This window comes from Ochotona curzoniae, unplaced genomic scaffold, assembly GCF_017591425.1.
Source record: "Ochotona curzoniae isolate NIBS_2020 unplaced genomic scaffold, NIBS_Ocur_1.0 contig_2754, whole genome shotgun sequence".
NCBI lineage: Eukaryota > Metazoa > Chordata > Mammalia > Lagomorpha > Ochotonidae > Ochotona > Ochotona curzoniae.
Genome location: NW_024465582.1, coordinates 29,587,082 through 29,614,574, shown reverse-complemented (window position 1 = coordinate 29,614,574; position 27,493 = coordinate 29,587,082). Strand labels below are relative to the sequence as shown.

The window sequence follows — 27,493 nt, the reverse complement described above, 5'->3', positions numbered from 1 at the left end:
TGCAAATTTTATTCCTTTTATTTTTTAAAGATTTTTAAAAATTTTTATTGGAAAGGCAGATTCACAGAGAGAAGGAGAGACAGAAAGAATTTCTGTCCACTTATTCACTCAGCAAGTGAGCTGAGCTGAACCAAAGCCAAGAGCCTGGAGCATCTTTCAGGTTTCCCATGCAGGTACAGGGTCCCAAGGCTTTGGACCGTCCTCAACTGCTTTCCAAGGCCACAGGCAGGGAGCTGGAAGTGGGGCTGCTAGGACACGAACCAGCTCCGTATGGGATCCTGGTACTTGCAAGGTGAGGACCTTAGCCTCTAGGCTACTGCATTGGGTTCTATTTCTTCCTTTTAGAAAAAAACAACCTTTGTATTATGGAAATTCCCAAATGTTAGTAAAAGGAGAATGATACCAAGAACTGAATGTTTGTATTACCCCATCAGCGTTAACTTTACTCTGTATGTGAATAGGTCAGCATTATCTCTGAAAGATAAGGACTTAGATATGGATGATACTTTTATCATATCTAGAAAGTTTAAAAATAGTCTTTGAAGTTCAGTAACCATCCAAGCAACATTAATATTTAAAAAAATAAACACGCCAGACAATAGTGTAGGCATTCATGACTGTTAAAATGAAGTGTAGCCTATTTAGCAAATTATGTGAACATCTACAAGATTAAAAACAACAGATTGAAAGTGTGCTCATCTCATGTAGACAAATATTCAATATTTTATTAAGCAGTTTGTATTTCAATAATTTTTATGTACAAAAAGTTACTTAAAAGCTACTTAAAGTTATTTGCAGTAATTTTTACTTTTCTACATATTTAAATGTATTTATTTGCTTAGGTTTTTTTTTATTTGAAAGGTAGATTAGTAGATTTACAGAGAGAAGGAGAGACAAAGATCTTCCATCCACTGGTTCACTCCTCAAGTGGCTGCAATGGCCAGAGCTGAGCTTATCTGAAGCCAGGAGCCCGGAGCTTCCTCTGGATCTCCCACATTGGTGCAGGGTCCCAAGGCTTTGGGCCGTGCTCTACTGCTTTCCCACAAGCAGGGAGCTGGATGGAAAACAGAGAACTTGGGGCTCAAACTGGTGGCCATATGGGATCATGGTGCTTGCAAGGTGAGGGTTTAGTCATTGAGCTACCATGCTGGGCTCTACATATTTACATTTAAATTGTAATGTCCACCCATACTAAATAGTTTTTTTTTTAAGATTTATTTTTATTATTTTTTTATTGGAAAGGCAGATGTACAGAGAGGAGAGACAGAGAGGAAGATCTTCCATCCGATGATTCACTCTCCAAGTGAGCGCAACGGCTGATACTATGCCGATCTGAAGCCAGGAGCCTCTTCCGGGTCTCCCACGGGGGTGCAGGGTCCCAAAGCTTTGGGCCGTCCTCGACTGCTTTCCCAGGCCACAGGCAGGGAGCTGGAAGGGAAGCAGGGCAGCCGGGATAGAACCGGCGCCCATATGGGATCCCGGGCGTGCAAGGTGAGGACCTTAGCCACTGCGCCACCGCGCCGGGCCCAGTAAACAGTTTTTTTAAAAAAAATCTCTGCATTTTTGGATTAGTACGGAAAAGTGGGAATTGGGTCCACAGATGTCAGCAGTTTGACATGCGCCATAAGGCTGCATTCTATGAAACATTTCATGCATTTTTCTAAAGCTGTATATTCCCTGAAGTAGAATACAAATGACAGCATGCTAGGAGCATGCATCATTAAATTAATAAATCAGCAAGTTCTTTTATTTGTTGAAATTCAATGGCCAGTAACATAATAAGTTCTGAAAGGAGATGTTAACTTTTTAACAAACATGCAAACATCTTCAAAATCTTTGAGTAATTCATTCCTGTTGCCATTTTTGTCATAGAATGCCAGGAACAGCAGGAAAATGTAGGGGGCTGCTTCTCAGGGTTCCGCATGGGAAGTGAGATGAAAGGAGTCCATGAGTATAGCTCACGGGCGCACGACTCCGTAGCAGATTGTTAAGGCTTTGCAGAGAACGGACACGGTCAAGGGCTGCTTTGAGCTGGGTAGGGTAGCTTGCATTGCTGGCTTTCATTCTGTTGGCAGGAGCATAAGAAGGGTACAGAGCCTAGGCAGGGGTGTTCCCCTGTGGATGGGAAAGGACAAGAAAGGTAGAGAATGGACAAAGTGAAGAAGAGGAGGGTCTAAAAGTGAGAGACTTGGGGGGGGGGCAGTAACATGGACACATCATAGAGCTGAATGGGGGAAATTAGATCAGGGAAATGTTTTGCTTGAGATCCAGGAATTTCCTTCAATTCTCTTCCTTATTAATCACTGCTGGTTAATGCTCTAAGGACGTACTCATTTTCTTAATTTGATACTTCTTTTTTAAACCAGAGGCTTCTTTTAGGTAAGTGTAAATAGCAGGGTATTTAAAAATGTAGAAATTCTTTAGGCATTTCAAGCATCAGGTGTTTAAAAGGTAGATAAAGCCACAACACTAGGTTCTTTCCCAACAGCAACCCCAATACGAACCCTGCAGCCACCTCCACCACCACCCCCCATCCGACCAAGAAGCAGATTCCTGGGCAGGTGTTTGGCACAGTGGTTAGGACACACACATGCTGTATTGGAATGCTTGGGTTCAAGTTCTGGTCCTGCCGCCACTTTCAGCTTTCTAATAATGTATACCCTGAACCAATAGATGAAAGATTTTTCTGTGGGACCTGCAGCGTGGCCTAGTGGCTAAAGTCCTCACCTTGGGCACGCCCCGGGATCCCATATGGGCACCAGTTCTAATTCCGGCAGCTCCACTTCTCATCCAGTTCCCTGCTTTGGCCTGGGAAGGCAGTCGAGGACGGCCCAAAGCTTTGGGATCATGCTCCCATGTGGGAGACCCGGAAGAAGTTCCTGGCTCCTGGCTTCAGATCGGCATAGCACCGGTCGTTGTGCTCACTTGGGGAGTGAATCATCGGACGGAAGATCTTCCTGTCTCTCCTGCTCTCTGTATATCTGACGTTCTAATAAATAAATAAATCTTAAAAAAAAAAAAGATTTTTCTGTTTTTCTGCCTTACAAGTATTTTGAAAAAGCAGCAAATCCATTACATTTGAGTATCTTATTGTGCAATTGTGTAGAAATAAAATGTGCTTTTCTTTTTAGCTAGAAAATTTATGAATATTTGCCATGACTGCTTTTGTAGGGCAGCCATTGTTTTAGTCTCATATTACATGCAATTTCTCTTTGATGATTTTGATCTGTTGTTGTCAGGGGCTGTGACTGGGACTCGGTGGCCCTATAACTGAGGCAATATTGAATGCCACTCTGTTTGCCTTATCCAGATAAACAGTGAAGAGAAATATTAATCTAAGCTGTTAATGGCAAGGAGAAAACTGATTGGATTGTGTGATGTATTTAGAACTAAGAGTTGATAGAATTTGATAGAGGGATGATAGAGAAATGAACATTTTCTTCTATAGTTCAAGAGAATTGGCCAGAATTCCCCTGTTTACCCATGATTGTATTTGATTCAAAGTGCTACTTTTTTCAATACCATGGGAAAGATGGGACAAAATCTCTTTTATTTTTTTTTTTAAATTTATTTTTTATTATTTTTTTTATTGGAAAGGTAGATATACAGAGAGGAGAGACAGAGAGGAAGATCTTCTCCCGGGCGTGCAAGGCGAGGGCCTTAACCACTTGCGCCACCGCGCCGGGCCCAGAATCCCTTTTATTTTTTAACATCTCGTTCTTGGAGGTCACTGCTTCTTTTCTTATCTATCTTCTCGATTGTTCTCTGCTTGGTTGCCCCATCCTCACACCTGCCACTGCTCTGGGAGCTCATAATCCTTTTAGATGTGCATCTGTGAGCAGCCTTAAGGTTTCTCCATCCGCTCAACTCTGATAACCTCTGCTTTGCCTGCTGATTGGATGGCCAGTCTCTGGACCTTATCACCTGGACTGGGGCCAAGAAGATTCTACATTCCCATCTTTAAGTACGGCCTGCCACTTCCGCTTTCTTAAACCTCCCTCTCTTTACTCTGGCAGACCTGCGTTTTCTGTCTCTCAACTCCTGTCACACTTTCACATCTGGCAGATTCTAGGTTCTACAATCATCCTGCTCATCTTTCCTGTGGCTATCCAGGCAGCTGAACAATATGGTGTAAATTGGGGCAAAATGGTCAATCGACCAGTTTTGTGGTTTGCAGTCTGAGCTAAACCCTAACCAATAATACTTAAATTCCTCATTTTTCACCTTGACTTCATAATGGATTACCTGGAAACTTAAAAAAAAAAAAAAAAGAAAGAAAAGAAAAGAAACCCCCATGCCCAGGTGAATTAAATACGAAATACTGGAGTACAAGATGCATGTCAGCACAAAGCAACTGCTTTGCTGTTTTGGTGATGCTAAAGTCCAAAAAAGACAGAAATGCTGCTTTAAACTTATACTTAACTTTCAGTTTCCTCAAGTGTGATCCTATTCCTTTCCCCACTCTAACTCCATTTTATAACCATGGTGATTAACATCGCCTCTTGCCTTGCTAGAGAAATTAAAGCTTTTCTTGGTTCAATCCCATTGAATTTCTTGGTTTCCATTTTTTTTTTCTGAACTGATTTGAGCCCAGGCTGTGCCAGCCACTGGGTTGGCGAGCAGGACAGATACAATCACTGCCTACCTGGTGTCACAGTCTCGAGTTGCACATGCATTGGTCAGTGAGGTCATTACAACACACGCCAAGTGCCACAGGGGCACTCAGGACCTGGGAAAGTCTTCTCCCAAGAGCAACTCTCACCTCCTTTCTCTTCTTGGAGAAGTGTCACACCCCCCCTACCTTCCAGGACCCATCTACCTCCCTGCCCATGTCCTCGTCTGGATCTGCAGGAGCTAATTGCGTCTCTCTGTACAAATGTTTCAGTTGTTACCACCTTTAGGGCATCGAAGCTTGTTTTTTGCAGAGCTTCCCTTTCTCTGAGCCCTCACACCAAGCCTGTGCTGAGCCCTCGGTTTCTCACCTGCCTTTAGCCTGGTCTCCCTGCACAGTGGCTTCCATTCCTGCAGTTCCCAGAGGAGCTCTGTTCCTTGGAGGTCACCGAGCTGTACCCCATGGAGCCTTTCTGATGTCCCTGACTGCGTTCAACACCGCCTCCTTTCTCAGAATGTTCCCTGCTTCTGTTTTGTAATTCTCCGCATCCTCATTTCACCCGTATTTTCTCTTTTCCTTTCTCATTTTTTTTTTTCAAATGTTGTGTGTGAGCTTCCCTCCCTCAGTTTCCCGCTCCAGGATGGTGTTCACAAAGGTATTTCCCTGAGGTCCCTGTTTTTCTCATTCATCGATGGCTGTGGTTTGGGGTCACCATCTGGAGGTGAAAGTTCCCGAAAGTTCCGTCTCCGTCTTTGCCATTGCTGCCCACTGGCTGCTGACCATCTGCAGTGTCCTCTTAGAGTGTCCTGCAGTTCTCCTCCTGTTTGGATTTGTCAATCCCTTGCTCCTTCAACCCATTCCTCCTTGCGTATTGCTTATCTCATCTGATGGCAGCACCATAAGCAGAGTCATCCAAGCCAAACTGGCAGCTTGCATCCTTATCTACTGAATCATCACACCCCTCCCGCCGTTGCCTCACAGATAAGCTTTGACTCTGTCGGTCATCACCACACATCACCAGATTATTGCCACCGTTCATATTGAGGCTCTTTATGATTTCTCGTTGGTCTGGTTGCAGTGAAGTCCGAGCTGGTGTCCCTCCCTGCTCTCCTGCATCGTTCCCACAGCTGATCTGCCTGTAGCTAGAGCTGTTGGATTCTTTGCTGAAGGATTCTTTTGCGGTAAGCCTGCGGGTTGTTAGGACGGGAGGACTTTAGTGAGCTGTTGCCTGCTTTCTTATATTAACATTCTGAAAGAGAACTCATCTTAGAAAGCTTCCTTGTGTCTTTGCTTGATTGATTTTTCACATTGTTCTTTGGTCGCCCTTCTTCTCCAGTGCACCTGCTTACCTGGTTCTGGCCGTTTGCTAATGATAGCTCCCATCGCCTGTCTTCTTATTTGCACCTTTATTCATTTATTCACTGACATTTACTGGACACCTTTGTGGTACCAGGCATCAAACAACATCCCTGAGAGAGGAGCCCACCTGAGGCCATGGGAGTGTGGCGGTGTGCCACTTGGGTTTTTTTTTTTTAAAGATTGTTTTACCTTTGTGCTGTCGTAGATCAGTAAACGGGCACCTGATGTGTATGTCGGTTACACTGTGTGTAACTCATGACATAAATGCAGCAACACCTCGACTGGTCTGTGCCTTGTCCCACATGTATCGCCTCCTTATGTGTCATGCAGTATGCATTGCTAGGAGAACTTGCAAGGGCTTATTCTGGACTTGAGAGCTTCGGTGGTACTGAGCTTGCCATCAGCCAGGTTATAGCAGACCCCATCCAGGCCATCTTGGAGTAGCGATGGAGAAGTGTGTTAGTTCTAGGTGCTGTGGTAGAGAAGGGTGAGCCTACACAGGAGCTCGGAGGAGATGGAACACCTTGCCACCTGGTTGAACTGTAAACAGCAGAGGAAGCTCAGAGGAGGTCATAATCTTCCAACTTCTTGCCCCTCCGAGGGTCAGGGTATTTCAATGCTCAGGAGAACATGAGACGCAGAAAGAGAGGGCAGGGGCATCCGTTGGGGCCTGCCAACACTGAGGATGGCAAGATTGCTGTAAGGTGAAAGATAAGGTTAGAAAGCTCTTGGCTATGGTGGTGAAGGGGATTAAGCTACTATCTGCAACATCCTCATCCTGGAATGGGCACTGATTTGAGTCCTGACTGCCCTACTGCCTATCCAGCTGGTTGCTAATGTCCCCGGGGAAAAGTGTTGGAAGATGGCTCAAGTACTTGGGTCACTGCACTCATGTGGGAGAGGAGGATTAAGATCTTGGCTCCTGGCTTTGATCTGGGACAGCACTGGCTGTTATTGCAGCCATTTGGTAAATGAACCAGCAGATAGAAAATCTCTCTGTTTTTTTTCTCTTTCTCTGTATCCCTTTTAAATAAATTAGTCTTTGGGAAAGAAAACCCACAGATTCTTTCAGTCCGACATTATGTGTCTTAAGGCCAGCAAGCATTTCTGAACGACACTGACATTATCTAAGAAAAAGCAAGAAAACCTAGAGGTGTTGAGATTAATCATTCATTCAGAAAATACCTGGTGAGAAAGAGCCGTGTCACTGGGCTTAGAACCTAACTCAGCTTTTCCAGTAGCAGAGTTGAGAAGCGTGCTCAGGGTAAGGAGTTAGGGTTTGATTGCTGACGATCTTTGAAGGATTTTGAGGTGGACCACAGCATGGTTGACTTCATCCTAGGAAAGATGGCTCTCTTGGCACTGCGGAAGCTGCAGGGTTATTGAATCAAGAAAGATGGTTTGCACGCTCATCGCGGTAACCCAGGGAAGGGGTACTGGGAAGAGCATGAAGAGAAAGGAGCTTTTACGAAGGAACCATCACCAAGATGAGCCTTGAGGGGTCTTTGCGATTTGGGCACAGTTTGCAATTTCCAGTTTGTGGTAAGTTAATGGCCCAGTTCACTAAGGGTTGTGTGTAATAGAAGCAGTTGTCAGCTTACTCCATAGTGCTTAGAGCATTTCTCATTGCAACTAGCAGTATGTGAAAGAGCCTATTTCTCCATATCTTGGCTAACTGTGTGCTATCAACTTTATAGTCTTGACTAATCTGATAAATTAAAGCGATATGTATCTGTAATTTAAGTTTTCATTGGCCATATTAATGAGTAATGTTACCCCTTGTATATGAATTGCTTTTTTTGTGAACTGTCCTTAGTTTTGGTTCATTTGCTGTTAAATTGATGGGTTGTCCTCCAGTTTGTTGACAGAGGCTTCTGGTATGTTTTATTTTTGGTGGTCATCTTTGTGACATCACTGTTTTGTGTCCTGGTTGGAATGGCCCTCCTCATTCAATGTTACCATTATCTCAGGTTTCTCTGAGTTTCCCTTTAACTTTTTATCTTAAAGTAACTGTAGATTGAACAGAGGTTGTAGTGCTAGCATGGGGAGACCTTGCTCTGAATTTCAGTTTTCCCCAATCATCAGGTATTTTTATACTTCATTTTTCTTTTGAAGTATTTGATCCAGATGAAATGTATTTTGGTTTGAGGTTTTGATTCTAAAGTTGCTTTTTTTTAAAGCTTTTTTTTTCCTGATTGGCTACATTTTGGTCCTAACATCATTTGTTGAATGATCCGTATCTTCCCCCAAATGACTACAGTGGCTAGGGCTGGCCTGGCCAAAGCTAGGAGCTTCTTCTGAGTCCCTCACTTGACTCAAGCTCTTGGGCCGATTTCTGCTGCTTTCCCAGGCCACTGGCAGGGATCTGGATCAGAAGTGGGAGCAGCCAGTACTTGAAATAGTACCCATATGGGATGCTGGTACTACAGGCAGTGGTTTAATGTGCTGTGCCACAGTGCCAGTCCCACTGGTTGATTCTTAAATATTTTAAGTATCACAGCTGACAGAGAAGCTACCATGGCATCAGCGTGTGCTTTTCAAAGAGACACATGTTGGCAGATGATGGACTTGTTTCAAAATCCTCTTGTGATACACATTGCCCTATTTGTATGCGATTGACTGTGTGTGGTGGGTCATGCTGGGATAGAGGTGAAAGGCATTAATCCATGCCCTCCAGGGGTTGATCTTAGCTTAGTGATTCCCAGGACATTAAGGTGAACTCATCACACAATGCAGTCCTTCAGACTCACGGAGCAGGTGGGCCGGACTCCACCTCAGTCCCTGGTCTCGTGTTCAGTGTTTTCCAGTCATTCCAGCACATGCCCCACATCCAGTCATCTACATCTTTTCACTCCAGTGACTTGAGGAGAAAATGACCATAACTTCCGTCTCTGTGTTAGCAAACGTGCAGGAGTCTGATGTGATTTTAATAGATTGTATTGTATTAATCTTGAGGGTCATAGCATGATGTCCATTTATTCTTTTCAGTGAAAGAATGAAGCAAAGACATTTGAGCTCTCTAGTTTAGTGATGCACTCTGAGTAATGCTAGAGAAAGTTCGGTACTGGGCCCGGCGCCGTGGCCTAGCAGCTAAAGTCCTCACCTTGAACGTCCCAGGATTCCATATGGGTGCCGCTTCTAATCCTGGCAGCTCCATTTCCCATCCAGCTCCCTGATTGTGGCCCGGGAAAGCAGTCGAGGATAGCCCAAAGCTTTGGGATCATGCACCCATGTGGGATACCCGGAAGAAGTTCCTGGATCCTGGCCCCAGATCGGCGCAGCACTGGCCGTTGTGCTCACTTGGGGAGTGAATCATCGGATGGAAGATCTTCCTCTCTGTCTCTCCACCTCTCTGTATATCTGACTTTCCAATAAATAAATAAATCTTAAAAAAAAATTCAATACTCTCTCTGCTTGCTTAGGTTGTCTAAATGTAGGGGCGGATTTGTCTAATCCATAAATTCTTTCCTAGCTCTGTGATTCTAGACACATTTTTTTTTTAATCTGGCTGGTATTTTCCACAGCTTTATGTTCTCATATAGAAGAGAGGGAACAAAAGCATTTAAAAAATGGTAAGTATTTTCATGTGGGTTATTTAAAAGGAAAACATGCTAGAAATTTATTAATCCAGTTAAAGTCCTGTTTGGCAGGGCAAGTCACGTAGGCTGGTTTTGTATAAGATGTTAGTAGTCTTGATTTTATTGATTAAATTCACATACATTTAAAGACCACCATCTGAAATTCGGTATTTGAATTTAAGGCTACCAGTTCATATACACTCTTGGGTTTTCTTACAGTTTCCTGACTTTTCCTATTTTTCAAAGATTTATCAATTTTTATTGGAAAGGAGAAACAGAGAAAAAGATTTTCTCTCTGCTGGTTCACTCCCAAGTGGCTGCAGTGGCCAGAACTGATCCATTCCGAAGCCAGGAGCCAGCAGTTTCCTTTGGGTCTCCCAGGCAGGTGCAGGGTCCCAAGGCTTTGGGCTATCCTTGAGTGCTTTCCCAGGCCACCAGCAGGGAGCTGGGTGGGAAATGGAGCAGCTGGGATAGGAACTGCTGCCGATATGGGATCCCAGCACATGCAAGGCGAGGACTGTATGCCCAGTTTCCCGACTTTTAAAGCGTTCTTGTAGTTCATGTGAGGTTTTTCATGGGAGAGGGATTTTAGAAGACGTGAATGGGATTTGCGGAGGGGAAGAAGTAGTGGTGAAGTTCTCATCAGGGGTTTCCAGCACTACCCGGAGGAGTGCTATGAATGGACGTTTCTTTTCTTTTTATTATTTAATTTATTTGAAAGGCAGGATTATGGAGAGAGGAAGAGGCAGAGAGAAAAGAAAAAAAAAAAAAAACCTCTTCTGTGTGTGGGTTCACTCCCGAGATGGCCACATTGGCTGGAGCTGGGCCACGTGGAAGCCAGGAACCCAGAGCTGCTTCTGGGTCTCCCACATCTCCCGCTGCTTTTCCCAGGTCCCAGTAACAGGGAGCTGGATTGGAAGTGGAGCAGAACATGAACTGGTGCCCACTTGGGATGCTGATGTTGAGGCTGTTCCACAACACCAGCCCCCTGATTATTTTTAAACGATGACCTAGGATGTGTTGAATTAGCCTGCCTGATTAGATATTCTCAGGTTACATTTGGAATGTGGCAGAATATATATCCTTTCCACCAGTTTAGCTCTTAATGGTTTGCTCAAATGTGACTTTTTTAGGAACATTTTCCCGACTTCTGTTCCCCCACACTGCCAGAGTGTCCTGGGTGGATTACTGTCCTAGATCGTATGGTCTAAAGTAGAACTGTTGATTTGTGACCTCTTAGAAGGCAAGTGCTTTATCTAGCCTACTTTTTAAAAGCTGGGGATATCATCATATACTAAACATTTCACACATGGGAAGTGTGTAGTTTAGTGAGCTTGGCTGTTGTGTAGAGTCATCACCACAGTTCATCTGAGGGCATTTTCGTCATCTCTAGAAGGACCCCCAAACCCATCAGCCATTAATTCCGCACTCACCTCCCTGCTGATGATTCTCCCTCCTTGGGCAGTCACCAGGGTAATTTCTGTCTGTTCAGGGTTGCCTGTTGTGGCTGTCACAGATAAATTAAAGCAGATGCAGTCTTCTGCGACTTCCTTCACTCAAGATTGTTCTGTGTTGTAGAGCGAGTACCTCATTCCCCTTTATTGCTCAATAGTAATTGATTATGTGGATATGCTATGTTTACTGACTTCAATACTTCATGGACAATTGCATTGATTCTGCTTTTTGACTGTTACAAATAAAGCAGCTATGAACATTCACATGCAAATTTTTGTATAGCCATGTTTCCAGCTATTTCAATTCCTGGGTCACATGGTAACTCTCTTTAAACTTTTTGAGCAGCTGCCAAATATTGTCCTATTTTAACTACTGCATTGTTTTCCACATCCACCGGCCATGTATAAATGCTCCAGTTTCTCTCCATCCTCAGCAAACACTCATGATTGTCTGTGTTTTTCACTGCAGCCATCCTAGTGACTGTGAAGTGGCGGTTATCTGGTCTACCTTCTGCTCTTCCACACAGGGCCTGCCAGGGTCTTGGGGCATGTTGACTGATGGGCCAAGTCCCTGTTCCCTTCTTGTTCCTCTTGCCACCCGCCACACTGGGCAGTCATATGCTGTCATGAAGGTGCATTGGGAGTCCTTTTGAACATTGAGCACCTACTGTTGCAACTGGCTGTGCAGGCTGAAACAACAGACTTCTAACATTTTCCTTGTCTGTAAAGTAATGATGCCTCTTTCATAGGGCTGCTATGGAAATTAAACGTGACAGTGTAAAGGAGTGTCTAGCCAGCACCTGACCAGAGCCTTCATTAAGTTGTTGTTCTCTTGGATAACTTGAGGCATATCTCTGTTGCCTGGCCTCAGGAAGTAGAGCAAGCATTGATCCCAGGCACTACATCTCACTGCACAGCCTGTGGTATACAGGACCAGCTCTTGCTTCAGACAAAACTGCACATCTCCTTGCAGGATCAGTCTTGTGGGCAGTGTGCCAAGGTGACTGCTGAAGTTCAGTGGGAAAGAGATTGACCTCTGGGGTTAGGCTCCTGATCTGCTGCTTAAACTTCAAGTGACCCGTTTCGAAGTTTTTGTTGTTTCTACTAAATCTTTCTTAAAATGATATTCTATTCAGAACCACCAGCTGGAATAGGCAGCCTTTGAGTTTCCAGAACTCAAACAGTGAATGAACATTCCAGGTGGGCACAGGTTGATTTGGGCTCCTGAGAAGCATTTCCGACCTTTGTCAGAGTCAGCTTGCTGTTGTGGCTGCCTTGCCTTTGAACTTGTGGATAATTTATGAAAGCAGAGGAACCGCTTTCATCTGAGGCACACAGAGGCAGCCTTCCTGCCGCAGGAAGCTCCTGTTTAGATCGACAGAGTGGCCCCAGGGGAGAACTTAGTGTTTGGCTTTACTTATTTGGCCTTTGCCTTCATTTCAGGATTTTACCTGAGAGCTCATTTCTCTGAAAGAGTGTGACCCACTGGACCTGGAGACTTTCCTCCTGCAGCCCCCAGCCTGTCCAGTGGTACTCCGACTGGGCAAGCAGCCTCTTCACAAATACCATCTGAAGTGTGGAAAATCTGTGAGCAGGGGAGAAATATGCTAGGAACAAAAATAAATGACTGATGTCTTGGTAGGGGGTGAGGAGGAAGCAGACAGGTGCCAAGTGGCTTACAGAAGAGGCAACAAAAGATTCTAACGCCAGAGAATGGTAGGGGCTGGTGGGAAGTAAACCGGAATGGGTAGGGACAAGTCAGAACTTGAAGTTGATATGATTGACAAAGGGGATACCCTGTAGGTTCTTGGGCAGGGGAAGAGATGACAGTAGCATTTTAGGATGATTTTTTTTCCCCCTGGAAGTCAGAACTTGGATTTAAAGACTATGAGAGTGAAGGCAGAAGCTTTCTGAGTGTCAGGGCAGTAACAAAGGTGTGAAGGTTCTAACTTTGGTAGTGAGAATTGGTGGGGAAGTTTTCGTGTAAATAAAGTAAGGGACTTTTTAATATTTTCCAAGTTGGAGGTAAATGATCCCAGTCAGAGATTATTCCAATGTCTCAGAGTCCAAAGAAAAGGCAAGCGATTGCAGAGATGTGGGAATGCAAAAGCCGTTGGTTGATGATTGAAGTTGGATAAGCGAGATCCCCTGGGGAACCACCTAGGTCTCCTTATGCATTTATGCAGTTTATTAGCAAGTATCAGCAACAGGAGGTAACACACTCTGGCATTGGGGGTGCTTACTCTAGAAGTCGGAGAAAGTAGATACAAAGCAAATGGTAGTATGAAGGATTGAGAAGAGAACATTCCAGCTGAGGTTAAGGGGACCTGCTAAACAGCCTTACAAGGATGGGTAGACATGAGGCGGGTCAGAAGGATGCTGTGTCCTGAAAGTCAAGATCGAAGCTTTGGGGGAGAAGAGGAGTAATGTAGGACTGTCGGGGAAGCAGGGTGGGTAAGAACGCAGATGCTTTTCTATTATTTATTTGAAGGGCAGTTAAGGAGAGAGAAAAGGGGGAGGGGAGGGAGAGAGGTCTTTCAAATGGCTGCAGCAGATCCAGGCTGGGCTAGGCAAAGCCAGCAGCCTGGAGTTCCATCTGGGTCTCCCACATGAGTACAGGAACCCACGTACTTCGACCACCCTGAGCTACTTTCCCAGGTGTGTTACAGGGAGATAGCTCAGACATGGAGCAGCCAGGACTCGAACCGATGCACGTAGGGGATGCCAGAACTGCAGAGGCTGAGGTCTTTAACCTTTCAGCAGGAGGAAGGTGCCTAATTTTGTGTACAGATCTCGAGAGAAACATTATCTTCAACACAGCAAGATGGTTATCTGGGAACGGCTACACCTTCCATTAAACATCTCTTAGAAGATGCTGTGTGTTGGAATCCCCACCTTGCTGAATCAGTGGGTCAGATCTATTCAAGTCTTTCCCAGCTGGTGTGCACATTTGGGGAGTATGGCTGGAAGCTGTGTTTGTCAAATAAAAAAATATATATAAATGAATAAATAATTTGGTAAAATATTTTTCCTATTTTTGGTGAAGGGAGGGAGGCGGGGAAAAAAGGAAAAGAGGAAAGTGACCTTGTTAGTGATTGAAGTGATGTGACTGGGTAGTAGTGCTGCATTTTTATATGATTGATTAGCTGAGATGATAAACATAGCAGACACAAGTGCCACGTGACAATTAGTGCTGCTAGGGTATATCTCGAACGATGTGGCCGTCTGGCATTTGGGAGTTTGTTGGGATGATCAGCATCTCTGTAGGAAGACATTTTGAAAAGACAGTGGAGCACACAGCCAACCTTGAAATGCTGGGATAGATTTCCAGCTCCAGCTTCTGATAGCAGCTTCCTCCTAATGTGGATCCCTGGAGGTAGTAGCAGGTGTTGGCTTAAGTCGGTCTGTGTGGGAGACATGAGCTGGAAGAAGCTCCTGGCTCTTGTCTTCAGATTGGCTTGGCTCTGGCTAGTGCAGTCACTTGGAGAGTGAACCAGCGGATGGAACATCTTTCTCTCTGTATCTCCTTCCCTTTGTATATCTGCCTCTTTAATAAAAATAAATAAATTCTTAATAGAGAGAGAGCTGGATAGGAGATTTGCCCATTTAACATGAGTGTAAAGCCCCAAGGAAAAGTATCTCCTTCTTTCTGCTGCTGATGGTCTTTTCAAAACAGAACTCCAGCTGAGACTTCCCATGCTCACAGGGTGAGCCGGATCACTGCTTGCATGCATACAGGTAGCAGCATGCCTATGATGCTTTTGTTTCTGCTGAAACACTTTGAATTTCAAGCAAACAGACAATGCAGAAATTTAAGTGCATGTTACAGTCCAGCTTGATTGCAAGTTGTATACAAGTTTTAGAATATTTTCCTCTTGCCCATCTACTTTGTAATTGTGGCCAGGGGATTTTATTTGGCGGCTGTGAGTTGTTTATTTCCTACTTTTTTTTTTCTGACTTCTTGGGTGTGTGTGCATGACACATTGTCATTTGGTGTCAGGTTTTTGGGCATCATCAACTTTTCCTGATTTTGCAGATAGAGAATGCTTTCATTCTTGGAAGGAATGCAGGATTTAGCTCTGTGGCGTGGGGATTAAGCCACCAATGGCAATGTTTACCTCCTGTGTGGGTACCAGTTGAAGTCCAAGGTGCTATACTCTTCACCCGGCTCTCTGCTCATGTGCCTGGGAAAGCAGCAGAAGGTGGCTTTATTGCTTGGACACCCGCCCCCACGAAGGAGACCCGGATGAAGTTCCTGGCTTGGCCCTCTCTCTGTCAGTTGAGCTGAGTGTTGCATTGGCTATTTTTTTGAAACTCTCTTATAAATTCAGTCGTTATAGCTGAAGCAAACAGGCTCTAGGGGTCTGACCCCAACTTCTTCTGGAATGAATTTTTATCTGTACTATTATATTGAATACTGCCTCACTCCTTTGAAATCTGGATTGGATTTTCTTTCTTTTTTTTAAGATTTATTTTTATTGGAAAATCAAATTTACAGAGAAGAGGATACACAGAGAGAAAGATCTTCTTTCCACTGGTTCACTTCCCCAGTGGACACAACGGCCAGAGCTGAGCTTATCTGGAGCCGGGAGCAAGGAGCCTCTTCTGGGTCTCCCATGCTGTTACAGGTTGTCAAGAGTTGGTGCTGTCTTTGACTGCTTTCCCAGGGCATAGACAGGGAGCTTGATGGGAAGTGGGGCTGCCAGCCGGATGCCGGGATTAGAACAGGTACCCATATGGAATCTCTGTGTATGCAAGACAAGGACTCGCTACTAGACTACTGTGCCAGGCCCCTGGATTCGATTTTCACTGTGAAACTGTAGCTTTCTCAAACAAAATGTACGAGTTATTCAATAGTTTCAGAGTTTAGTAGTTTTGTTCCTTATCTTGTTCACTCAATGGTTGTGAGCTTTGTTCTCCGTAGTTTTTGACACTTCAATACTAGTTGTCATCCTTAATAGTGTTTTTTTTTTCATTTTGTAAACATCTTCAAACAGAAAGTTAATGCACAAAAATAGGCTTATAAAATTAATATCCATCTTCAAAAGTCATCAGCATTTTTCTAAGTCTCTTAACAACCCTTGTTCAAGAAAAATAAGTTTTTTTTCTCATAAAATGGTATATATTCATTCAGAAAACATACGCCATGGAGGTGAATACAAATAAAACGTGAGTCAGTGTAGCACATCAAACACCCAGAAATATCTTAGGCCTCTCTAGTTACAGATGAAGTGCTCGCTCTGGCTGGATACCTCCACGGAAAGATGCGTTTTGAGAAAATTGATCATGTGTGCTACTTGCAAATAAGTATTGAATATGTCTTGAGGAATGAGTGTTGGCTGCTGTTTCAGCTGCAGCTGGGATGTGTGCAGTGAGGGTTTAGCCATGAAGCCATAGCACTGGCCCCGTCATCTGCTCTTCTACAGCCCAACCCAGGGCACCCGTGAATCTGTTCTCTAGTTTATGCTTATGCATGATCCAGAATTTCCTAAGAGGAATCCTGAAGTATATGTTCTTTTTTGAATGGGACCTAAGAGATTCACGCATGTTTTATAATAGCCCCTTTTCTTTTTTATTTGCTTCTTTAAATGTTTATTTATTTGATAGGCAGAACACGAGAGAGAGAGACAGAGGGAGCGTTTTCCACCCACTGGTTCACTCCCCCAGCTTGCCCAGTCAGGTCTGGTCCTGCTCAGGACTAGGAGCCTGGAACCCCAGCCTTGTCTCCATGTGGCCCAAGCACTGTTTTTGTTTCTTCCAGCGCTTTAGCAAGAAGCTGAATGGGAAGCAAAATAGCCGAGACCCTGACCAGCTCTCCTATGTGGACATGGCGTCCTCAGTGCTGTTGAGCCTACTGTCCGACAATGCCAGCTGTCGTCATCCCTTTCCCTTAGAGTAATATTTCATTGAATAGATATATCAAAATTTATCCTTTTATCCAGTAAAGTTTCTGGTGATTTTAAGTAAAGTCATAGTATCTATTACATGAACGAAAATATTCACTTCTCTTTTGTTAACACCTCAGAGTGAGATTGCTGGATCATAAACTGTGAGATTTTTGATAGGAATTATGTTGATCAATTTATTTATTATTTTTAAAAATTTTACATCTTTTTATTATGATTTTGTGCTAAGTTCCATATCATGGGATTTTCCTTATCCACTGCCCCATTCCCTCCCCCACCTCACTGGGTTCCCCTATATCATTACTATAGTATGGTTCTTAATAAACAGTCATATGTCCATTATTGCGGGCATGGACCATGGCAGAGAGACCAGCATCCTATTGTCAAGATATAGTAAACAGCTTCATTGGGAATCCATCTTTGGAAGTAGAGATGCCTACTGCATTGTATCCTCACATCTGAATGTGATAGTATGCACTGCACAATTACTATATATCCCTTCAAATGAAAAGCACAATACAAAATCAACAACAGAAAGAAAAGCAGAAATTTAAAATTCCATGAAGTTAAATAACGTGCTGCTAGATATGATAGTCTCCATTACACCGTTACTATACATCCCCTTAAGTGAAAAGCCACAAAAAAAATAAACAACAGGAAGAAAAAAGAAATTAACAACACCATGAAGTTAAATCACATGCTACTGAATGACTAATGTGTCGCTGAAAAAATTAAAAAGAAAATCAAGAACCTTCTTGAAGAAAATGAGGCTACTGTATAATATATGAGTCATTGAATAATTTAATCAGAAGAAAGTGTTTTGAAGAGATGAAACTAACACAAAAATCAAAATCCATGAGATATAGTTTCTACTGATCTTTGTAGGTGAGACATGCCTCTGTAGGCAACCAATAGATGGGCTTTGTTTTTAATCCAGTCTTGATTGATGAGATGAGTTTAAGCCATTTATTTTCAAAGAAAATACAAATAGGTGATACTTTGGTTCTGTCTATTCATTGGTTTAGTCTTCTGCTGTTATTTTACTGGGATGTTCTTCGCATTTGCCTTTGGTTTTGGTGGCTACTATTCCTTTTTTTCTCTGTCAAGAGAACATCTCTAAGTATCCTTTGTAGGGCAGGTTTAGAAGAGGCATATTCTTTTAACTTTTCTTTACTATGCAAGAATTTTATTTCATTTTTAAAGACAAAAGAAAGTTTTGCTGGGTACATTATACTGGGCTGACAGTTTTTTTGCTTTTAGAATCTGGAATGTGTTGCTCTTCTGTCCTGCCGAGTTTCCTGTGAGAGGTCTCCTGTGAGTTTAATTGGCATTCCTTTATATGTCAGTTGATGTTTTCACGTGCACATTTAAGGATCTTTTCCTTACGTTCGATTAAAGAGAGCTTGATGATCATGTGTCATGTTGAAGATCACTTTTAATCAAGCCTGTTGGGAGTTCTGTGCCCCTCCTGGATCTTTTTTCCCAATTCTTTCTCTAGATTAGGGAAATTTTCCATCATTATTTCATTAAATATGATTGTAAACCCAGCTTCTCTTTCTGCACCTTCTGTGACTCCCACAACTCTAATATTTGGCCTTTTAATAGTGTCTTTCAATTCTTGGATACTTCCAGCTTTTTGTTTGTTTTGCCCCTGCTGACAGGAAATATCTTTAATCCCGAGATTCTTTCACCTCCTTCATTCTATTTTGGAGACTCCACCATACTTTTAATTTGCTCTACTGTATTCTTCATTTCTGATGTATCAGCTTTCATTTGATTCATTTCCAGTGTGACATATCCCTTAAATTCATTGAAACTCTTTACCATATGCTTGTCATTGTTGATGAAAAGTTTTATAATAAGTGTTTTGAATTCTGTATCCCCCATTTTCTGGATGTCTTCCTCAGTGAACTCTGAGGTTGGCATGTACCAGGATCCCATATCCTCACTGGTTTGTATATTGGCAGCCCCACTTCCAATCCAGCTCCCTGTGTGTGGCCTGGGAAAGCAGTCAAGGAAGGCCCAAAGCCTTGGGACCCTCACCCGTGTGGGAGACCTGAAAGAGGCTCCTGCCTCCTGGCTTTGGATCAGCACAGCTTTGGCCATTGTGGCCACTTGGGGAGTCAATCATCGGATGGAGGATCTTTCTCTCTGTGAGAATTCCAGGGCTGGTTTGTGCCACCAGTCCAGAATTGAAAAGACCTCCCCTTGGTTAGGATCCTTGTCCTGTTGTGGATTCCACCTTGCACCAGTACCTTTCCTGGGCCCCAGCTGTCATTTTACAGCCTCTATGCAGCCCTGCCTTACTGGATTGCTTTTGTGACATTAGTGTGCGTGAGGTCTAGCGTCTGTTTATCTTGTTGAGGTGTTTGGGGCTGCTGGCCAGCCGGCGTCCTTCTACAGCTTTCTGACTGCTGCTTTATGCCTGTGCCTGCCCCCTCCCTGCCCCCATATTCCCTGAGGAGCTGCCCTGTATCATGTATCCTCCATGATTGCTTACAGAAACACTGCTTTGCTGCCCTGCTGGTGATCGCCTGTCTTCACATCTAACCCTGGCTTTTCCCCATGTTCTAGTTCTGGATTTTTCTTAAAAAAAAAAAAAAAAAGAGTGGACATTTTTTACATAGTGTTTTAGTTTTCTAGGACTACCATACTCCTCACAAACAAGCTGATTTAACAACAGAAATGTATTGTCTCACCGCTCTGGAGACCAGATGTCTGAAATCAAAGTGAGTTGGGTCCTTCTGGAACTGGAAAATTCCAGTTCCAGAGCCCTCTCTTTGTCCTTTTTTCTTTTTACCCCCTAAGATGCCCTCTCACCAAACAAGGTCACATTTTGAGGCTCTAGGGGTTAAGATTTCAACATACAAATTTTGGGGAGATGCAAGTGCATCTTGGATGACTAATCCACTCACTCATGCCACAAACATTTTCTTCTACGCTGCAGTCATTTGTCTGGGCAACAGGAATACAAAGCTAATGAGGCTCAGGAAAGATAAGAACTAATGACAGGCATTGGTAGTCACTGCTGTCTGAGATGAGAGATTGCAAGGACACTTGAGTACGACCTAATCCTAGCTGCCCAAATCAGGGATGGCATCTTGGAGGAAGTGATGCTTACACTAGGTCTTTCTCAATAGGATGCAACATTGTAATTATTCTCCCTGCTCTCTATACCACACCTTCAGTCACCCAGCCCTGGACCTCACCACCCAGTTAATCTTTCCAAAGTACCACTTTGATGAAGACATTCTCCAGCCTAGAGCCCTGTAATGACTCCTCAGTGTCAACAGAAATATGACTCAAAGGATTCTTGAGCGTGGCTGGATCTTGATGTCTCTCCAGTGCAGCACCACTCCTGAAATCTACCTTTCCTGTCTTGGTCTTTTTACTGTTTCTCATCCTTAGTCCTTTAAATCACCAACATGGACTGACAAACATTATGCAAATATAACTGAAGTTTTTCTATACTTTCACAAAGGAACGATTTTTGTTCTCCTTTTTTTTTTAGTATGTCTCTGGCAGCTAAAAATGGTGCTTAGCATATAATGGGCACTTAAGAATACTAATTGAGTTAATAAATGACTTTCCTTTGGAGGTCTTTCCACTTGCAATCCTTGTCTCCCCTCTCTCCTAGGTATGTCCATTTTTGCCTATTGAAATCTTATTCTGAAGGATCAGCTCACATGCCCTTTAATTTCCCTTTACTCAACTGTGTGTACCAGATGCAAACATTCAGAGCTAAAAGCTTTCATGATCTAGGTGAGCTGTTTACACAATGGCGTGTTCTGCTTTGCATTGTAGACATCTGAGTAGATGTCATTTTCCTGCCAGAATGACGGTTGTTTTCAAGAATCATATTTTAAAAATAATACTGTATCCTACTTAGAACCTCCTTACACAAAAAATGCTCAAATTATTTTGAAGGCAAAATGCGCGAGAGCAACATTTTGCTTCGTTGAAAAATCTGGAAGAAGCCGAAGGCCTTCATCTTGACTTGACTTTTCTGGGTTTAAGGTATTGACTCAGGCCTTAGATTATTGAATCTAAATTGAAATTGCCCATGAGGTACTTCTCAACTTCCTTTGAGAAGTGAGTCCAGTTAGTCCTCGTGGTCACTCTTCTCTTTAAGGTACTTTATTCCCCTCTCAGATGTACTCATCCAGAGGCCTAGAATCTTCCTCCATGTGGTCGCTGATGGAGGGCAGTGCACTGGTGTCATCGTCCTGTCCTCTGACCAGCCTTGAGCATGCACTGGCTGACAGTGGAAGCAGGTCTTTTGTTTTTATCTGAGAATTCTTGAGTCTTTTCTAAGTTAGGTTTGTCTGAGATTTGGGACGGACAACGATGGCTCTTCTTAGCTGGGGAAGACCTTTGTGATCATAAGAATAAAAATTAGCACAGTAAGTAACACAGTGTTGAGTACCATGCTAACATGCGTGCACAGATCGTATTTGTTAATGGGATCTGTTCACATCATTGATTTCTGGGACTGTTTCTATCAAATTGTCAAGTGGGCATACTGAGGTTAAGTGAACATCTAAGCAAGTTTACCCTTTCTCAAACTTGGGAGTCCTGATGACACCACTGAGCTTGAACCAAACAGAAGTACAGTCTGAATTAGCCTGGTAGGTCATGTACATATGTTGTCTTTTACAGTGGTAGATAATTCTTAGTAAATCCTTCTATTAAGGGAAAATGATGACGTAAAATCTGAGATGAAATAATAGAGTAGTAAGGATCTGCCTAACATACAAATTACAGCTCTCTCTCTTTTTAAAAAAAATTCGTTAATCTTTCTTGGACAGGCAAATCTGATGGAGAGAAGGAGAGACAGAGAGAAAGATCTTCCATTCACTGGTTCATTCTTGAGCATCGGTTTGTGCCCCAGCTGCTCTCATCCAGCTATCTGCCTGGGAAAGCAGCAGAGAATGAAACTTACAACTTTTAAATCTGATTCAAAGACAGGTCTGAGTCTGTTCATGTAGAACGTGCTCACTTGTACTCTTCCGTCACTTTCATTGGTGGATAGGAAATATTCATTTAACGTAAAATTGCTAGAAAGCTTGAAGAGAGTTGGCCAAGTAGATTTAACTTACTAGCCATGCTTAACTTATTAACTTATTAATTATGCTTTGCTTAAACAAAAATCAAGATTGGTTTGTCCTGAGTGTGTAACAGTGGCCAGGGTAAAGTGTGTTTGGATGCATTTGGGGTGTGAGAGCTGCAGTGGGTGCTTGAAATGGCCTCACAGGGTAATCCCTTTGTGGTCACGATTACAGCCAACATCGTTTGTTAGAGTAAGTACTTCTTCCTTTTGGGCTAGGCACTTTTCTTCCCTGTTTGAGGAGCCCCCTTTCTTCCTGAAGCCTTGCACTCCCCAGTGTGATGTGTGTGTGTGTAAGTGTATAACACTGATTAACAAAGGAATGCCTGCAGCCCAGTCCTTTCTCAGTGATTGGTTTAGCTATTGGCATGTGACACCATGCTTGGAAGGGACATTTTAAGAATTTTTTTTCTGGAGAGCTACAGGAAAGATTTTGAAGCTGCTAAAATATACCCCCAAAATTTTTTTTTCACTACTCGGAATAAATGTGATTGAGGGTATGGATAGGAAGTTGCTGTCTTTTTGCATAAAACCAGGCAAAACAGAACTTTATCAATTCAGAAGGACCCTTCTACCCAACACCTTTTACTGGTCAAACCAGTTTTACTTTTTTTATTTGAGAGGTAGGGAGAGATCTTTGGTCTCATGGTTCACTCCACAGATACCTCCTACAACAGCTGGTCAGGACTCCAGAACTCACCCAGGCCTTCCACATGGGTGCCATGAAGTTGAGTTGGGAACAGAGGCAGAACTTGAACCGGGGACTCTGGTATGAGAGGCAGAGATCTCAAGTAGCATCTCAACTACTGTACTGAACACCTGCCTCTGGTCAAGCCATTCTGAACAGAGTATTCTGTTACCTACAGCCAAAAAGTATTTTCCCTGATACCGTACACGTCCTCTCTGAAGTTAGTCATTTGATCCATTTGGTTTGTCAACAGCACTAGGCTTGTGGTCGAATTTTCTGGGATTTACCTAGAGCTAAGATGTAATATGAATTTGCTCACAGATAGCTGACAATTTCAGGCTTATTTCACTTGGGAAAGAAGAAGTGTGTTTCCTTGCATGGCACGTGCATGTGCTGACTCAAAAGTCCGCTCCCATATTTCACATCTCTTGCCAGTTCCTTTTGACTCATCAGGCACCTCTTTCCCAGCATTGTTTCTCTCTCCTGTTCCTGCCCTTCCTGACCCAGATGCTGTACCATTTCCAGGTGGCTTTCACGAGCCAAATCCTTAGGCAGGCATTTGATGATTATTCCTCACATTGTGGGTGGGGTCCCGAGAATGGTTATGCAGTATAGTTGAACATCGCTGTCTGAAAACCAAAAATCTGTAATGCAAAGCTTCTGAGTTGGGAGCATTCTAGACTTCTGATGTTCAGACTTTGGAATGTTTAGACTGACAAAATCTGTACAGATGTTGCAAAAATATGAAAACTCAGAAATAAAAAAAAACATGCCTGGTCCCAAGCATTTGTGATAAAAGATACTTGATCTGTATGAGGTTCTTGAACTCAACCCATCATCTGAATTTCTTCACATTCTCACTGAGTCCAGATCTTTGGGTGATTCTGATTGTCAGTCATGCCTAGGAGTCACTTAACAATTGGGATTTAGAAGACAGAAAAATTGTATTTGTCTGATCCCATATCTTTAGTTTATGGTTTGAAATATCACTTGACAAAAACCATTTGTTGAGAGCACAGTTTTTTCAGGTTTTGTTTTTTGAGTTATAATTGAGAAGTAAAAATTGTATGTATTTATTTCAGTGTTTGGTATGCACATATGTGTCATTATATATATAAAGAGAGAATGAGTATATCAATCTTATGCCTTGCCTCCACATCCTTATCTGTTTTTTATGTACCATAAGAACACTGTTTTTCATAAGGTAGTATACATTTAATTGGTTGTAGTCACCGTGCTGAGCAATAGCTCTCTTGAACTTACCCATCCTGTCTAACTGAACCTTTTCTCCGACAACCAACATCTGCTCATCTCCCTACTCCCAGTCTCTGGCAAACACAGTTCCACTCTCCAAGTCTAAATGAGGTCATGTGATTATTGACTGGCTTGTTTTACTTTGCTTCTAAGGGCAACCATGTTGTAAATACTGTCTCATCTTTTGATGATGAATAGAATTCTACTGTGTATATATGCTGTATCTCTTTTATTCATTCATTTTTTGGTAGACCCTGGGGTTGATTGGCTAGCTTGGCTGTTTTATATAGTGTTACAGAGACCATGGATGTGTGACTGACTCTTTGGCATACCGATGAGATTTCATTCTGATATTACCCAGAAGTGGAAGCACTGGGGTATACGGGAGCTCTATTATGATTTTTTGAGGAACCTCCGTACTGTTTTCCATAGTGGCTGTACTAATTTACATGGCTACCAACAGTGTATAAAGATCCCCCTTTATTTGACTTCCACCTATTCTTTGGATATTAACCCCTTAGCAGTTTTAAAGAATATTCCTTTCATTCTGTGATTATATCTTCATTTCGACCATTTTCTTATCTATACAGAAGTTTTTAACTTCATGGAATCCATTTTTGTTTTGTTGCCTGTGCATTTGTATGATCCATAAAACTCCTGCCAGACAAATGTTATAGAGCTTTCTATGTTTTATAGTTTCAGATAATATGTTTCAAATTTTCTACTTTTACATTTATTTTTAAAAGATATTTCTTTATTTGAAAGTCAGGGTTAAAAAGAGGGAGAGCTTCCATCCACTGGTTCACTCCCCAAATGTCTGTGATCGCCAGAGTGAGGCTGCACTGAAGTCTGGAGCTTACAAAGTACTTGGGCCATTACTACTGCCTCCCCCGGTTCAGCAGCAGGGAGCAGGAGGGAAGGCCGAACAGCCGGGACTCAAACTAGCCCTCTCCTGGGATAGTAGCATCGCAGGTGGCAACTTAACCAACTTAACCTGAGTGCTGCCCCCCTCAAGTTTATTTCTGTGTACAATAGTCTCATTTAACTGTGTGTGGGATATGAATTTGTTCCAGCAAGCATTTATTGAAAAACTGCCATTTCCCCATTGTGTGTTCTTTGTAATTTTATTTAAAATCAGTTAATAACAAATGCATGGGTTTATTTTAGGGCGCCTTATCCTGTCCCACAGATGTTTGTTTTATTCCAGCACCATGTAGTTTCGATTATGGCTCTCTTGTAGTGTGTTTTGAAATTAGGTAGCGTGATGTCTCCAGATTTGTTCTTTTGGCTCAAGTCTGCTTTGAGCACACCAGGTCTTTTGTAATTCCATGCAAATTTGTGATTGTTTTCTCTGTTTCCGTGAAAAATTTCATTGGAATTTTAACAGACATTATGTTCTATCTGTTGGTTGATTTGAACGATGTGAACGTTTTAACACTATTATTCCAACCCATGAACAAGGGGCATCTTTCCATTTATTTGTGTTAGATTGCTTTCATCAGTAATTTCTAGACTGCAGTGTATAGATCTTAAATCTCTTAGTTCAGCATATTCTTTAAGCATTTATTGTAAGTGAAATTTTCTTAATTTATGTTTTGGATCATTTATTATTCTTGTGTAGACAGATATTCTTTAAAATAGTGGGTAGGAACAAGCTGGTTTAGGATTATTGATTTTTGTATCTTGCAGCTTTAATTTATTTATTAGTTCTAACAGTTTCCTGCTGGAATTTTTGGGGGATTTTTAGGTATGAGATCATGCTGTTTTTAAATGGTGATAGCTCCTTCCTTTCTGCTGGGTGCTTTTTATTTGTTTTTCCTTGCTGTTGTTAGGACTTCTAGTGCAGTACTGATTGGACACAGGGACCGTAGGCATCCTTATTTATTTATTTTTTTTTTTGTCACCCTGGAGGACCTTAGCTGTTAGCTTTTCGAGATATGGCCTTCGTTATGTTGAAGTAAGTAAGGTTCTTTTGAACCTATTTTATTGAGTTTTTTAAAATATCATGCCAGGAATTTGAGCTTTTCAAAGGCATACATTGAAATGACTATATGGTTTTTGTTTCATTCTGTTCGTGTGTCTTAGCACATATATATTTGTGAATTGTACTTGTGTCCCAGGGATAAATTCCTTCTTCATTATGTTGAATGACGCTTTGAAGTGTTTGGTTTGCTAGTATTTTGTTGGGGGTGTTAATATCTGAGTTCAATCAGGGACAGTGGCCTGTAGTTTTATTTTCTAGGCTCTTGGAAGCATTCCTTGATTTAAGATATTAGTGGCTTCATGAAATAAGATTCTGATTATTTGAAAGACAGAAAAGAAGTGAGAAAAAGGGAGAAGAGGGGGAAGGGAAATAGGAAGGGAAGGTGGGGGGGGAGAGAGAGAATTTCCATCCAATGACTCACTGTCCAAGTACCTACAAGAGTTGTGGCTGGACCAGGCCAAAGCTGGGAGGCTGGAACCACACTGACTGCTCCAAGCACCTGCTTTTCCCAGGACGCACATTAGCACCAAGCTGGAGCAGAAGCACAGTAGCCTGATCCCCCTGTGGGGCACAAGCATCCTAGGCAGTGGCTGACTTAATACTTATATCCAACTCCCTCCCACCTGCATGAGCTTTGGAGTATTTCCTCCTCTTGAGTTTTTTAAGAGAGTAAAAGGGTTGGTGCTATTTCTTTAAATGCTTAGTGGAGTTCAACAGTGAGGCCATGAAGACCTGGAGTAGGAAGAGAGATTTAAATTTTTTTTTTTTTTTTAATTTGGGAGGCAGAGAGGGATAGAGGTACCATGTACTAGTTCACTTCCTAAGTGCTCACAGTGGCTAAGACTGAGCTGGACTGGTACTGAGAGCCAAGAGCTCAATGCGGGTCTCCCGTGTGGGTAGCGGGGACGCAGCTACTTGAACCATCATCTGTTGCATCCCAGAGTCTGCGCTGAGAGGAAACTGGAGTCAGAAGCAGGACTTGAACTCCAGCACTCTGTTATGGGATGAGGCCTAGCATCTGCCATGAGAGGTGTTTGATGACAGATTTCATCAAGAAGATTTATTTATGTATTTATTAGAAAGGCATAAGGACAGAGATCTTCTATTCCCTGGTTCACTCCCCAAATATCCGCAACAGCTGGGGCTGGGATAGGAATCAGGAATTCTCTCCAGGTTCGAACATGCAAAACATGAGGCCCACCATCTACTGCGCCGCTGCTGGGTTAGAAGGTCAGTAGTTAGGATGCTAACCAGCCTTTGGGATGAGGCTACGGACTCCCCAATACACTGCATCACCACTCGTATCCCTGCTTTCCCTGTCCTTTGCTCTCCATCTATTAGTCTCTTCAGATTTGCTGTTTTTTTATGATTCGTAGGTTCAGTCTCGGTGGGTTGTATGTTTTCAGGAATGCGCCACGTTGCTTCGAGGAGATGTTGGTGTATAACTGTTCATAGTAGTTCCTACAACCTATTGTATTTCTGTAGTATCAGCTGTAATGTTTCCTTTTTCTTCATTTCTGACTTGTCGTCTTCTTTTAGCTTTGCTTATCT

At 42.7% G+C, this 27,493-nt stretch overlaps 1 protein-coding gene across 2 annotated transcripts in view; it reads left to right on the top strand.

Moving 5' to 3' along the window:
- ELOVL7 (ELOVL fatty acid elongase 7) overlaps positions 1-27,493 on the top strand; it is a 78,956-nt gene that overhangs the window by 13,887 nt on the left and 37,576 nt on the right. Inside the window, exon 1 of one of the 2 annotated variants that reach the window (XM_040977580.1) lies at positions 5,717-5,793. The exons of the other annotated variant lie outside the window; for it this stretch is intronic. The gene's annotated coding sequence lies outside the window, so the exon portion shown is untranslated. Of the gene's footprint in view, positions 1-5,716; positions 5,794-27,493 lie in introns of those variants that run through there. 2 annotated transcript variants of the gene reach the window in all.